Genomic DNA, 15,859 nt, shown 5'->3' on the forward strand with positions numbered 1-15,859 from the left:
GTTCTTGTCCATGTACCCATATTCAAATGCACACATTCCACTTCTCTGTCCATAGCATCCTTGATAATAGAATCACTGCATGTAGAAAGAAAAAAAAAATGTAAGCAGACATAACTCTTTTTAATTAAAGTAAAATCTCAGAAGATTTATTTCTTATTACTGCTCATAAATCGAAGTGTGTGGCATTTTTTATCCTGTGAAAGAAAAGGGGGAATTAAATTGAATCTGAGAAAGGGGTTAACATAAATGGAGAATGAGAAACTTTCTGAGCCAAAGCCAACTAAGGCATAAATAAATCTGTAACATATTAGCACTATTTCATCAAAGATTCAAGCATTTTTTTAATTTTCTTTTTTTACCCAAATCTCCATCTCAGTAACAAACTAAGAAATAAATTTTAAGAAATTTGTACCTTGAGAAATTCCCTGGAATAAATTTCTTGATGTTCCAGTTTTGCTTCAAGTTTTAGCCCTCTCTATCCTTATCAAGAAAAAAATGGATGATTATGAAATCCACTTAGGTATCACCTGGAGAAAAACCAGCAGCTCTTTCCTTCTCAACCCTTGAGAGTGGGAAGGAGAAAAAAATGACCACAGGGCCCATGGATTCCATTTTTGTTTTGTAGTCAAATGCACTCTCTTGTACCACACATGGCAGGCTCTAGTCTTGACAACGGATCAGTGACATACCAAGGGAGAGAGGCCATGGGAGCAATCTTCACTGTCTTGAGGAGCATTTTATCACTGACATTGTTTGGAATTGTCAGTATATAATGACAATAAAAAGTAGAACCAATTTTAGGTGGATGTTTATGTTTTTATTTTTTATCATGCTGTATGATCTTTTATTAAATAGTAAGACTTCCAATCATGTCACTTAGGGACCATTCTACCCACTGCTCGGTTTGGCTGCCAGTCTCTTGTCTTTCTCTTCGGCAATAGTGAGGTAGATACCTTTTCCACAGGGAAGAAAAATCCAGGGTTTGTTTCCTCTGCCAAAAAAAAAAAAAAAAAAGTTGGAGAACCAGGTGGCAAAGTTGTTGCCATCGGCATCTATCATGAGAACTACATCAAAAGAACCAGGGTGTCTCTCCCTGTTGGTGATCACACCAATTCTTCCCAGATTAGTACCTCCAGTCACAATACACAGCTTACCATATTTGATAAAATCAGTAATCTTTCCAGTCTCCAAATCAATCTGAATGGTGTCATCCATCTTGAGGAGGGAATGAGAATAACGGATGGTGGGAGCATCATGAGTCACCAAATGAGGGATTTCTTTTGTCCCCACAAAGGTCTTTCTCACTTTGTACAACTTATATTTGGTCTCCTCAGGTGTAATCCAATGAACAGCAAAGCAACCCTTGGTGTCATAGATCAGATAGAAATTCTCCCTGGTCTTGTCAATGCTGATGACATCCATAAAACCAACAGGGTAGGTTATATCAGTTCGGACCTTGCATCAATCTTGATGAAACGTTGCATACAGAACTTCTTTACTTCATCTCCTGTAAGGGCATACTTAAGTCTGTCCCTTAGGAAAATGATGAGAGGGAGACATTCTCTCAGCTTATGGGGACAAGTAGATGGATGAGGGGCAAACACACTAGTCAGTTTATACAGCATCCAAAGCTGTGGAGTTGCTGCATGCTTTAGATGCTTCTTGGGACCATGAGACATGGCTGCACTAGGCAGAAAAAGACTTACTATTTTTCGGTTTGGTCTGGTTTGGTTTATTTTCCACGGAAAACGTGTCCCTTAATGGCCTATATCACTCTTACAGAGCCATACATGTCTTGCTATCCTCTCAAACTGCTCACATGGACATGCTAGTGACATGAGTCTGGGACTGTGTCTGGTCTATGGTGTGAAGGAGGTCAAATATTTACTTCCCTGTAGCAAATCTGTGCTCCTATGAACATTTAGCCCCATTCTTCTGTTATAGTAGGATTTTTTTTTTCTCAAGTTATACATTGTGGAATAGCTTCTTTTATTTGACTGGAATAGCATTTTTAATTGACTGTCAATTTAGTCTCAAATACCCTATGAAATATTTTAATTTATTATGTCTATTCAATACTTTATTAGTTGTTTGTTGTGTAGCTTTGAATTATCCTAATACTCTTTAGGGCATAATTGGTATAAACCATACCAGCAAAACTTAGGATACATTGCTTTGAATCAATGCCAATTAATTTTAAAGGAATGGATTTTCCAAGTTTAAGAAAAATGGCTCACAGTAGGCTAAAGGTGAGATAAAAACAAAAATAAACTAAAACCTTTGAAGCCCTAACATTTATCCTGAAGCTATTTAAGAACACACATGTTAGAAAGCTATAGGAAAAAAAAAAATAACTTACTATCCACATTCAAACAGAATATACACTGAGATTCAGAAAAGATGGGGTTTTATTCAAGTCAATTGTTTTCTATGAGGAAAAAAAGATTAGAGGAAAAACTAATGATGGAAAATATGTAACAGTAATTCACTTTAAAGTGAAAAGGTCAGGGGTAAAAATGTTCACTTATTTTCCATTAAATACCAGATATCAAATTGACTGCCAATGAGATCAAATATCTCATAATTTTCTTCTGCATTTGCTACAGCTTTCCCATTGCCTCCAAACCATTTCAGATTCACCATAGCAGTTTCTACTCTAATGGTGCTAAACACAGAGAAAAGTTCAAAGCAAAAACACAGATGGAAGTACAGACTGATTGATAAACTCATTGAATAAAGGAGAATGACTCAAACAACGTCATGTTGCCTTCTTTGATGATGGAAAAGATGGGTACAGTGATTACACAACATGGCACGATGAACAAATGATCAAAAGTTCGATAAGCAGTCATCCTCTTTCAAATCTCAAGCTTCCTTTCCCCTCTCTACCACGCTGTCAGGGATCCCCAGTTCTATTAACCATAACACTTTTATACAGTATAGAAATTTCTGGGGCACCTGGGTGGCTCAGTCATTTAGCATCTGCCTTCGGCTAAGGTCATGATCCCAGGGTCCTGGGATCAAGCTTCATCCGGCTCCCTGCTCCGCGGGGGGCCTGCTTCTCCCTCTCCCACTCCCCCTGCTTATGTTCCCTCTCTCGCTGTCTCTCTCTGTCAAATAAATAAATAAAATTTAAAAAAAAAAAAGAAATTTCTTTTTTTTAATTTTTTTTAAAGATTTTATTTATTTATTTGAGAGAAAGAATGAGAGAGGGAGAGAGCACATGAGAGGGGGGAGGGTCAGAGGGAGAAGCAGACTTCCTGCCGAGCAGGGAGCCCGATGCGGGACTCGATCCTGGGACTCCAGGATCATGACCTGAGCCGGAGGCTGACGCTTAACCAACTGAGCCATGCAGGCGCCCCAAAAAAAGAAATTTCTATGAGCTTTTCTTTTTAAATCTCAAGACTTTTTGTGGGATTCAACTCGAAGGAGCTATAAACTCCAACCCTGTAGGTCTAAAAGAGAAGTAAATGAGCATTGCTGAGTTAATTTTTTTTTTTTTAATTTTGAGAGGTTATTACAGGTGTAATTAGTAGCACTTGGAAGGATTTTGGTCAATTTTAACTTGGAATTTAACATAATATTTGCAAATGTCTGGTGGCTTGTGCCCAATGCTGAGCTGCATTTATCAAAGTAGTGAAATAGTGTTACTGAGTATATATCAAAATAGGTAACAGGAGAAACTGATCAGCAGTGATGGGGAGAATAAAGGCCATGGAATCAGGTAGAGCTAACCCTGACTCCTACTTTTCTGGATTATAACAGTGTGGTGGGATGTTGTTACATTTAACTTATCCAGATCTTTATTTTAGGATCTATATAAAGTGAAGACATGTCACTACATGTTTCATGGGATTCTACTGAGGACTTAACTTATTAATGTACAAATGTGCTTCTTACAGGTTTCTGAAACGTTTTAGGGGTCTACAAAGGTCTAGCGTATTTTTAATCATGGGTTTTAAATTGTATGATGATCTTGAAAAAAAACAGTGTTCAAAATATTCTGTATCAGCTAGATGTAAATTTCATAAACAAACATGGCCATATGATTTTTGTATTTATTTGCTTTTGTATATGAACTTGTCTGTAACAAGTAAAAGTAAAATCATTTAATGGTTCAGATTCAAGCAAAGATTTCACTGTGACTTAAACTGAGGGAAAAATTGAAAAAGGTAGAAGATACAAGTTATCCTAAAGTGCAAACTAGTATAAACATACTGAACTAAAACAAACTGAACAAACAAACAAACAAAAAAACAGGCCACAAAACCTTTATATTTCCAGTAGAATATTATCTAACTATGGTCCTTTTACTTACTAGCTTGTAATTGTTCTTTAGAACTGGTATTAATTTAAAATCATCATATTTGACAGGTACATTATTGAATTAAGTGGTCCTGCAGGTTATGGGGAACTGATTAAAAAACTAATTTTGTAAAGGATGTATATTCGTAGCAATGATAGAAACATCTCAAAGGGGAATATGTTATGTTCTGAATAGCAATGATCAAGGAAAGAAGTAAAATTCAAAAGATGCATTTTATTGCCAAACCCAAAATCAACATTACAATTTCAATAAATCAACAGTACATATCACATAAATGTAATGGTGCTAATTTAAATTTTATTGAGAATGTGATTTTGTTTATAATTAATGCATTTGCTTGGTTTTACATATGGTTACAGACCTTAAGCCTAAGAAGCTTTTTATCTGTTTTATTTTGTGTCAATGTATATTTCATTGTGTAAAAATTTAACTTAATAATTATCAGGATTCTGGTATACAGAAAAATCACTTTCTAATACCCAATAATTGAAGCAACTACACAAACTCATAATTGATTCTTAGCTCATTAAAAAACTATGTAATGCAAAGATTTTAATTGTGCATGTCTCTTAGTTTTTGCTTAGATTAGTAAGATTGATTTCTCTTTCAGTAATGTTTTCTCATCCTACATTTCTGTGGTATATAGACAATTTTTATGTCAAGGATTCCAAACCCACAGGATAGAAAAATCTAGAGTTGAATAAAACAAACAAGAAAATGATTTTTTTTTAGAATAAAAAATAAACATTTATAACATCTTACCTTTTGAATAATTCAGAAGAGGAGCAAAAGGACATTGCATAAAATAATATTTTTATTGTATATTCTGCTTGTAAGAAGACAAAGCAACAGGGCTTTGTTTTGCAATTGTAGTATGAAATCACATATAATTGAGGAAAGATGTACATTGACAGGAAAAATGAAGATTCTGAGAGAAAAAAAAGAAAGGTGTTGGAAACAGAGAGCAGACGATGTGTCAAAATTTGCTGATAAGAAAGAATTAGAGGAGAAAGAGAGAGGCATGTGGGTGGATGGAAGCTAGGAGGGAAACCAGGCCAAAAGGGGAGGAAGAGATCATTCATTCATTCATTCATTCAGTTAGGTACCAAATGAAACAAACACTCCTTTACCAAGAACATACTGAGTTCTGGTTATGTGCCAGGCTCTGAGTTAGAATCTGAGTATGTAGTAGGGAATAAAATGAACACTTTACTTACAGCCTAGTACAAGAGAGAATCAAATGAACAAAGTTAAATGTATCATTAATTTTACTCATTGTAAAAAAAAAAAAAATGGGACATAAATTTTCTTGTAACTCCTGCTTACTTAAGACATGATTGTGCCATCAGGCAAGAAAGAATATACAGAAATTTATGCCTTAATAGTTTGTCTAAATTTATCCCATAACCACACAGGATAATATTATTCTTCACATTCACATCATTTTTTTTATCTTGTTTTCAGTTTGGGGCAGAAACAGATGGGTTAATGATTTAATTGGAGGTATACTATATTTCACATGCTGATATTCTCTTGCATTGTCCTTTGAATCATTCATTAATTGCAAAACAGAGCATTATGCACAGAGCAAAGAATGACTGCCTTTATTTTAAAATGTCAAAACCCATAACTGAACTGCAATTTTATTTTTGTCTTTGAGACTGCTAATTCATGCCAACATTTCTAAAAATCTTATTAGGGATTAGTAATAATTTAGTTTTTGTGGTCATTTTATAAATCAAATTAAATAAAGCATTATGATTTAGCTCGACCTTTGTGGAAATGTTATGGAGTAAAAGACTTAGACCGCACAATGTGAATGTACAGTTTACCCTTGTACAACACAGGGGTGAGGAACGTGGCTCCTCTCTGCAGTCAGAAAGCTGCATATAACTTCTGATTCTCCAAAATCGAACAATAGTTGCTGTTGACCGGAAGCCTTACCAATAACATAAACAGTCAATCAATATATACTTTGTATGTTGTATGTATTATATACTATATTTTTATAATAAAGTAAGCTAGAGAAAAGAAAATATTATTAAGAAAATTCATAAAAGAAAATACATTTACAGAACTGTACTGTATTTATAGGAATAAATCTGTACCTAAATGGACTCATGCCATTCAAACTAGTGTTGTTCAAGGGTCAACTGTATTTTTTTTTTTAAAGATTTTATTTATTTATTTGAGAGAGAGTGAGAGAGAGCACGAGAGGGAAGAGGGTCAGAGGGAGAAGCAGACTCCCTGCTGAGCAGGGAGTCAGATGTGGGACTCGATCCTGGGACTCCAGAATCATGACCTGAGCCGAAGGCAGTCGCTTAACCAACTGAGCCACCCAGGCGCCCAAGGGTCAACTGTATTTAATGCCATAGAACTGTAAACTTGAAATGGTTAAAATAGGAAATTTAGTATTATTTATATTTTGCCATAATAAAAAATGAAAGGAATCCTAAGAAATATGTGAACAAATAAAAAAGAGGACTTCCCTACTGTTTCTTGATCTTCAACTTTCTTACCTAATCCCTTAGAACCATGGTTTCCACCTCTATTGTCCATGGGACACATTTGAGAATGCGTCTGATCAAATGATGGTTTCTTTGTGTACATAAGCAAACATGCACAATGATTTTGAATGATTTTGTAGATTTCATAGACATCCTTGAGTCTATAGCCTTAGAAAGAATTTGCCCCCTAATAGTCTTGGAATCATTTTTAAATCATTGAATCATTAAAGAAAGATTTCTTGTGAAAAACAAATCATCAGTCAAAGAAACTATACCAAATGAACAACTCCTCTTCTTGTCCAGTTCATTCTGTTGAGGAATCAGAACCAAATAAATAAAATAAAGGCATGGAGGGGTACAGTGGGAGAAGGGGGAAGCAGTGACTGAGTCAGGACAGGAAGTGCATAGATACTAAGCCATGGGCCAGACCATAGGAATGGAAAGGAGCTTTACCGATTGAGAAGAAAAGAAGAACATTTTTTTTTAAAGATTTTATTTATTTATTTGACAGAGAGAGACAGTGAGAGCAGGAACACAAGCAGGGGGAGTGGGAGAGGGAGAAGCAAGCTTCCCGCGGAGCAGGGAGCCCGATGCGGGGCTCCATCATGACCTGAGCCGAAGGCAGACGCTTAAGGACTGAGCCACCCAGGCGCCCAGAAGAACAATTTTAGATAGAAGATTCACCACAGGCAAGGTCTTGAGAGGGTCTGTGGTGGGGGCAATGAGAATAGAGATCCCATTATAAATGAAACATATAGAGATAGGGACAGAGGGTAGAGAAGAAGTTGGGAGACTAGGCTTTAACAGTTTGCATGTATCAGCCTGTGATGTACGGGGCTGATAGGGGGTGGGTGTGCAAAATAGGACAGGAATGGAAGGCTGAACAAGGAAGGTTATTGTCCTTCGCATGGAATTGAATCTCTTCCAAATGAGCTCACTGCTGGCAACAGAAATAATGTACTTGATCTGCTACTGAGCACAACTTCAGGAAAACCACAATGGAAAATGTGAGTGTGATCATTTAGTTCCTCCATGGAATAAAAGCCTGTCACCGGGTTTGCCACCTCTCTGGCTATGTGACAGTATGAAGACACATAAAGTGTGAGAACACCTCAGGCTTCATTGATGACCTACCTAATAATCTACAAGCAATATCCATTTAAAATCATATAACTAGAGCCAGAAAACAGCTATTTGATAGTTTTTTAAAAAGTATTTTAGATTTGCAAATCTGGAAAGGCTAAGAATTTAAACAGCATAATTATCTTTTAAATGTTTCAATTTTGATATAATATATGCTACTGAGGCAAAATTTTTTTATGCTCCATAATACAAGTATACTCTCCCTCAACCTCATTCCCATCTTAGGATGTCCTCTACTCAGAGGAAAATTTTGAATAGCAAAACCTTAATGACTCATTCATGTTCATGATCATTTATGGCCATTACAGCATAGGTCACTCACAGCTTCTGCTATTATCAGGACATTAAAAACCCTGCCGGGGCTTTTCATTGTTATTTGTTTGACATCCACTTATTATTTACCATTGGGAGCATCACAGATGGCCCAGTTTCCTTCTGATCCTCTTAATGAAGAGTGATCATTATTTTTATGGGTCTTCCTGGGGTACCCTATCTGTAAGTAAATAGCTAGTGGGAAGAGATAAATTATATTCAGAGTAATTAGCAGTTGACCACACCTCAGAAAGAAACCTATGCAGTTAAATTGGACCCAAAATTTTTGAACTTTAATCTTCCAGGAAAGATGTAGATAAAGATAATGAATTAAATAAAAGTGAAAGCACATTGTAATCATTGCATATACTTAGGAATATTTAAGATATAGAGAAAAAGACCTTATTCAAACTGGCTTAAGCTAAGGAATGTGTTAATTTCTCTAATCGAAATTTCAGAGGAATGGATGGCTTTGACACAACTTGGTTTAAATATTATTTGAGAGAGAGGGAGAGTGTGTGCTTGGGGGAGAGGCAGAGGGAGAGGGAAAGAGTTTCCCCACTGAGCACGGAGCCCCCACATAGGGCTTGATCTCATGACCATGAGATCATTACCTGAGCCGAAATCAAGAGTCAGATGCTCAACCAACTGAGTCACCTGGGTACCCCAACACAACTTCTTTTAGAGGTTCAACTAATGTCATTGAATTTGGTTTCCTTCCATCAATTGATTCTGTTTATTTAGGTTACCTTTTTCAGACAGGAAACCACATGTGATTACAAGATTGGGACCCAACTTTTGGGATTAACATCCTCATCTAATAGGAAAGTGTATTTACCCTGATATTCCCTGCCCAAATCCAAGTATATCTTTTTGCGTGGGATTGTGTCTCTTACCCAGCCTTGAACTTAGAGCAACATTCTGAGTTTTTCCTTCAGTTTTATATGCTTGTATCAACAGTAAATTTTTGAGACACTCAGAGCATGTTGTTACAGGTTGTCTTTTTTCCCTAAAGCACACCTAACATACCTCTTCTTAGATTTCCATTTTTGCTTCCTTTAAAGTACAGTGAGGGATTTCCAGTCCAGACAAGATAGTATAGACTCATTTCTCCCTATCCTTTTCTGTTCCTCTCCACAAAGTACAAATATAAACCCTGTAAATAAGAGACAATGAAGACAGAGCACTGACTGACAGGCAGTAAGTAGGTGCGTGGGTTAAAGAGGCCAAGACCTGAACAACAACACAAAGGCAGTTTGGCTGCACCCCCACAACACACACACACACACACACACACACACACACACAGAGGCCACCCAGACCCCATGTCTTCAGACCTCCAGCCTAGCCACAGAAGGAGGTCCAGGGATGCTGATTTCCTTCCTGAATCAAAAGAAAATCCCTCTGACAGCATCAGGGGTAAGGAGGTCACTTGGGAACCCCATAAACAACAAGCAGCCAGCAGGGGGAGCATTCTTCTTTCCTGCCAAATGTCAGACAATCCTCTCAGCAGCCTCTGTTTCCCCTCTTTCCTGTCCAGAGACTCTGGCCGGCTTGCGTTGGAGGAAGTGGGGTTTTTAGTGGAACCCCACCAAATCCCTCATCTAACCTCCCAATGTGGGTAATCCCCTACGGCTCCCCTGCCCAGTTCCCGGCAGCGTGATCAAGGGAAAGGAGAGTGCCAGTTGCAACAGATAAACCAAATCAATCAAGACAGAATTGCAAAGCTCTGAAAAGTCCACTGACAGCCTACAAAAGTCAACTAAGACTTGGGGCCTAAACCTAAATAAGGAGAATAAATAAAGGTAAAAACAATGAAGTAGATGTGCTTCAGGGGCTCAGTAGGTTGAGTTTCTGACTCTTAGTTTCAGATGGGGTAGGGATCTCAGGGTTGAGGGAATGGGTCAGCAGGGACTCTGTGCTCAGTCTGGAGTCAGCTTGCCCCTCCCTCTCCCTCGGTTCCCTCTGTTCCTGATCACCCCACCCCCAGTCCCACTCATGCTCACAGCTCTCTCTCTAAAAAAAAAAAAAAAAAAAAAAAAAAAGTGAAATAAGCCCAGAGTCTAATTGTGGGGACATAAAATTTCCCTGGATTTCTCAGTATTCCTATAAAAAGGTCATAGTTTCCTAAGACTCTTTATACACCATGAAAATTAGATCTGTAACCATCTATCTACTTGATTTTTCTGGTGTGAAATTATAGTAAAATTTCTTTTCTCTAAGAGGACCAAATAACTATACTCTGGCTAGTTTTCTAGATAAGCCACCAAGGAGCCCTGAGCACTGGGGGCTATTTTCCTCAATATTTACATTTCAAGGAAGAATGAGTTCCTGGACCTTGAAAGAGTTCTTCCTTATAGTCTGAGAGGTTGGGCTATCTGGCAAATGTCTGGAATAAAGATACAATTTCAGGAATGCAGGGATATCAACCTCTTTCCCCGTTTCTATAAGCAGATAAAATTTTTCCTTCTCCCTCACCTATGATGAGTAAAGACACTCACAAAGCAAAAAAATCCTGTGGATATCATCTTGTTGCCCTAAGAGTAAGATAAAGTCCCCTAGGGGGACTGACCACTTCTTATTTACTATAAATAAGAGAATTCAACTGATGCCAACACTGAAATGAATTATCTCACAAGGATCTTAAAGCACCTATCATAAAAATGCTTCAGTGATCAATTACAGATTCTCTTGAAACAGATTTAAAAAAAAAAAGAAATTCCCAACAAAGAAATAAGATTTGTAAAGCAATCAAATATATATATTGTAGAACTGAAAATTAGAATCAAATTGATATTATATACCTGGAAAATAGAATAAAAGATACTTTTGAAAACCCACTAGATGGACTCAATAGTAGAGATGACAAAGGATCAATCAATAAGCTTAAAGACAGAGCAATAAAACTCACCTAGTATGATCAACAGAGAGAGAAAATAGCTGAAAAATATTGAACTCAGCCACAGGGACCAGTAGAACAATAATAAAAGATCCCACATATGCATCTTCAGAGTCCCGCAGGAGAAAAGAAAGAGAGTGGAGTTAAATGAGCATTTGAATAAATTATGGCTGAAAACTTGCCAAAGTTGGCAAAATATGCAAACCTACAGATCAAAGAAACTGAGCGGATCCCTAACAGTTAAATTAAAAAAAAAAACCCACAAACAACAACAACAAATAGATATAATTAAATTTTGGAAAACTAAAGGTAAAGGAACCTAAATGGAAATGAGGTTTCCACACTTCATGCAAACTGGGAAAATGTTATTAGTAGATTGCTATAAATCAAATACGTATTTTGTAACATCCAGAGCAGCCACTAGGAAACTATACAAAGAGATACATCCAAAACCACTGTAAAGAAAGTGAAAACTTGAGCCTGATCAAATGTTTTTTTTTTTTTCCTAATTTTGACATTCCTCCTTTTTTTTTTTTGAGAAGGAGCATGCTTTATTGGGGAGAAAGTACTCTAGTGAGCAGCAGATGAAGGCAGTCTGGTGGGTATTATACACATCACCTCAAAAAGATACACAGTAGGTTCTGCTAAGAAAGAGCAACTGGAGTATGGGTTCCCCTGGGCAGCTTCCCCAACCTCATCCGTCAGCTGGGGGGACGGGGGGGTGGTTAGGACACTCCCAAACATTTCCTTGAAGGAAACTGTGGTCTGCTGAGATAGAGCCCCACAGGGGTGCCTCCTTGTGTTTTTGTTGTTGTTGTTGTTTATATAATGAACACTTTCTTTAGATTTTATTAAGTCTTCATTTCTTAATTTCATTCTACATTCTCTCAAGGCCACCAGACTAGCTTCTGTACAGATTGCCTTGATGTGGGCACCAGAGAGGTCATCTTTACCTTGATCAAGTCGTTCAGGGTTACATCCTCAGCCAGCATCATCCTGCTTGTGTGGATCTGAAAAATGTGCTTCCTAGTCTTTTCATCAGGCCAAAGAAACTTGATCTTCCTATCAATACAGCCTGATTTAGTAAGTGCTAGATCCTAAGTTTCTATTCGGTTTGTGGCCATGATAACTTTTACATCAACCTTTGAATTGAATCCATCCAACTGGCTCAACAGTTCCAACATTGTTCTTTGAATTTCTCTCTCACGACCAGAATTTGAGTCATATGTTTTGTTCCAATGGAATCAATTTCATCAATAGACAATGATGCATGGTTCATGTTCTTCAGCAACTCGAAACAATTCCCCAATGAGATTGGGGCCATCATCTAGGTACTTCTGAATATATTCAGAGCCAACTACTCTCAAGAAAGTGGCTGAGGTTTGGTTTGCTACGGCTTTGGCTAATAAGGTTTTACCTATGCCAGGTGACATGTCCCCATTTTTACAATTGTTTCCACACTTTTTTTTTTAATTTTCTTTATTAACATATAGTGTATTATTTGTTTCAGGGGTACAAGCCTGTGATTCATCAGTCTTACACAATTCACAGCGTTCACCATAGTACCTACCTACCCCAGTGTCTATCACCCAGCCACCCCATGCCTCCCACCCCCCTCCACTCCAACAACCCTCAGTTTGTTTCTTGAGATTAAGAGTCTCTTATGGTTTGTCTCCCACTCCAGTTTTGTCCTGTTTCATTTTCCCCTCCCTTCCCCTATGATCCTTTGTCTTGTTTCTCAAATTCCTCATATCAGTGAGATCATATGATACTTGTCTTTCTCTGATTGACTTATTTCACTTAGCATAATACCCTCTAGTTCCATCTACATCTTTGCAAATGGCAAGATTTCATTTTTGATGGCTGCATAATAGTCCATTGTATATATACACAACATCTTTATCCATTCATCTGTTGATGGACATCTAGGCTCTTTCCATGGTTTGGCTATTGTGGACATTGCTACTATAAACATTGGGGTGCATGTGCCCCTTTGGATCACTACATTTGTATCTTTTGGGTAAATACCCAGTAGTGCAATTGCTGAATCATATTGTAGCTCTACTTTCAACTTTTTGAGGAACTTCCATACTGTTTTCCAGAGTGGCTGCACCAGCTTGCATTCCCACCAAGAGTGTAGGAGGTTTCCCCTTTCTGTGCATCCTTGCCAACATCTGTCGTTTCCTGACTTGTTAATTTTAGCCATTCTGACTGGTGTGAGGTGGTATCTCATTGAGGTTTTGATGTGGATTTTCCTGATGCCGAGTGATGTTGAGCACTTTTTCATGTGTCTGTTGGCCATTTGGATGTCTTCTTTGGAAAAATGTCTGTTCATGTCTTCTGCCCATTTCTTAATTGGATTAGTTGTTCTCTGGGTGTTGAGTTTGATTAAGTTCTTTATAGATTTTGAGTACTAGCCCTTTATTTGATATGTCATTTGCAAATATCTTCTCCCATTCTGCTGGTTGACTTTTGGTTTTTTTGACTGTTTCCTTTGGTATGCAAGCTTTTTATTTTGATGAAGTCCCAATAGTTCATTTGTGCCCTTGCTTCCCTTGCCTTCGGCGATGTTTCTAGGAAGAAGTTGCTGCGGCTGAAGTCCAAGAGGTTGCTAATGTGTTCTTCTCAAGGATTTTGATGGATTCCTGTCTCACACTAAGGTCTTTCAACCATTTTGAGTCTATTTTTGTGTGTGGTGTAAGGAAATGGTCCAGTTTCAATCTTCTGCATGTGGCTGTCCAATTTTCCCAACACCATTTGTTGAAGAGACTGTCTTTTTTCCATTGGATAATCTTTCCTGATTTGTCGAAGATTAGTTGACCACAGAGTTGAGGGTCCATTTCTGGGCTCTCTATTCTGTTCCATTGATTGTTGTGTCTGTTTTTGTGCCAGTACCATACTGTCTTGATGATGACAGCTTTGTAATAGAGCTTGAAGTCCAGAATTGTGATGCTACCGTCTTGGCTATTTGGGGTCTTTTCTGGTTCCATACAAATTTTAGGATTATTTGTTCCATTTCTTTGAAAACAGTTGATGGTATTTTGATAAGGATTGCATTAAATGTGTAGATTGCTCTAGGTAGCATAGACATTTTCACAATATTTCTTCTTCCTATCCATGAGCATGGAATATTTTTCCATTTCTTTGTGTCTTCCTCAATTTCTTTCATGAGTATTCTATAGTTTTCTGAGTATAGATCCTTTACGTCTTTGGTTAGATTTATTCCGAGGTATCTTATGATTTTGGGTGTAATTCCACACGTTTTGAGGTCAATTTTTTAAAACCCAAGTTCCCATTAAGGACCCAAAGAATTTATTGCTGAAACATACTTTTTCAGGGATGATGCATTTGAGGCTCTGTTTCTGTTCCTAATAGTTACCAGTCAGTTGTCTCCCAATCTTGCTGTTTATCAGCATTACTTAAAGAGCTTTTAACTGGATGAGGCCATACCCCATACTACTTAAGTCAGAATTTCTGGGGGTGAGAGTCAAGTGAAACTCAGGCGGTACTACTATAAAATTTTCTGGGTGATTCTAACATGTAGGCAATTTGAGAACCAGTGATCTGAGTGCTTACTTACAATCTTCAGTAACTTTTTGTTAAAAATTATATGTGTTGGGCGCCTGGGTGGCTCAGTTGGTTAAGCGACTGCCTTCGGCTCAGGTCATGATCCTGGAGTCCCGGGATCGAGTCCCATATCGGGCTCCCTGCTCGGCAGGGAGTCTGCTTCTCCCTCTGACCCTCTTCCCTCTCGTGTTCTCTATCTCTCATTCTCTCTCTCTCAAATAAATAAATAAAATCTTTAAAAAAAAATTATATGTGTTGCTTTCACATAAGGACACTTGGAACTGGAGGAAGATATGAACACAAACATATAAGAAAAAAGGACTGAAATGATCAAGAGGAAAGTTATCATTTATTTTATGCACATTTATAAATTTGGAGATTTAACCTGTGTTGTAATCATTTCCCAAACAACTCTTCCCTCTCAGCCTTGAATCACATTATGAGTCAAAATAATCTGTAGTATTAAAGTAAACCTTAAAACTAAAATTACTTAGAAAACCATAGTGAATCAGAATCAGATGTATAGCACTAGACAGTAACTACTTGCATTTTTTCAGTTACTGCTTTGTGTTGTCATTTTTATTTAAATAATAATTAAACATTTGATAAGAATTTGCTAAATTCTGCTTTTGATAAAGTTTTATTGGGTGGGGTTCTTTTCTTTGTTTTTTGGATTCAAAATCCTATTTTTTTCACTTTTACTGAGGTAAAAATTATATGCAGAGCAAGGAATGCATACTGTAAAATTAAGTGTAAAAATCAGTTAGTACTGACAAGTATAATATTATGCAATATTAATAGACATTGAATGTAGTATTAATAAAACAAATAAAACATTTACATCATCCTAGGAAGCTTCCTTATGCCTCCTTTCAGTCAGTCCAATAAGCAACCTCTGTTTTTATTTCTATCAACATATATTAGTTTTGCCTGTTCTTGGACTTCATATAAATTAAATCATACACCACATACTTGCTTGTGTCTCTTTTTGCTCAGCATAATGATTATGAGATTCATCCCTTTTGCTATGTATCTCAGCAGTTCATTCTTCTGTATTGCTGTGTACAGTATTCCATTATTTGAATGTAACATAATTACTTTATC

The 15,859-nt window shown here is 37.2% G+C and overlaps 2 pseudogenes; both read right to left on the reverse strand.

Moving 5' to 3' along the window:
• Nucleotides 1-888: 888 nt before the first annotated feature.
• On the reverse strand, nt 889-1,679 carry LOC114219060 (small ribosomal subunit protein eS4-like; annotated as a pseudogene).
• A 10,079-nt stretch (nt 1,680-11,758) lies between these two features.
• On the reverse strand, nt 11,759-12,621 carry LOC114217739 (26S proteasome regulatory subunit 4 pseudogene; annotated as a pseudogene).
• Nucleotides 12,622-15,859: the final 3,238 nt, after the last annotated feature.

Source organism: Eumetopias jubatus, unplaced genomic scaffold, assembly GCF_037043125.1.
Source record: "Eumetopias jubatus isolate StellerSeaLion01/CBP00866 unplaced genomic scaffold, mEumJub1_p1.0 scaffold_1, whole genome shotgun sequence".
NCBI lineage: Eukaryota > Metazoa > Chordata > Mammalia > Carnivora > Otariidae > Eumetopias > Eumetopias jubatus.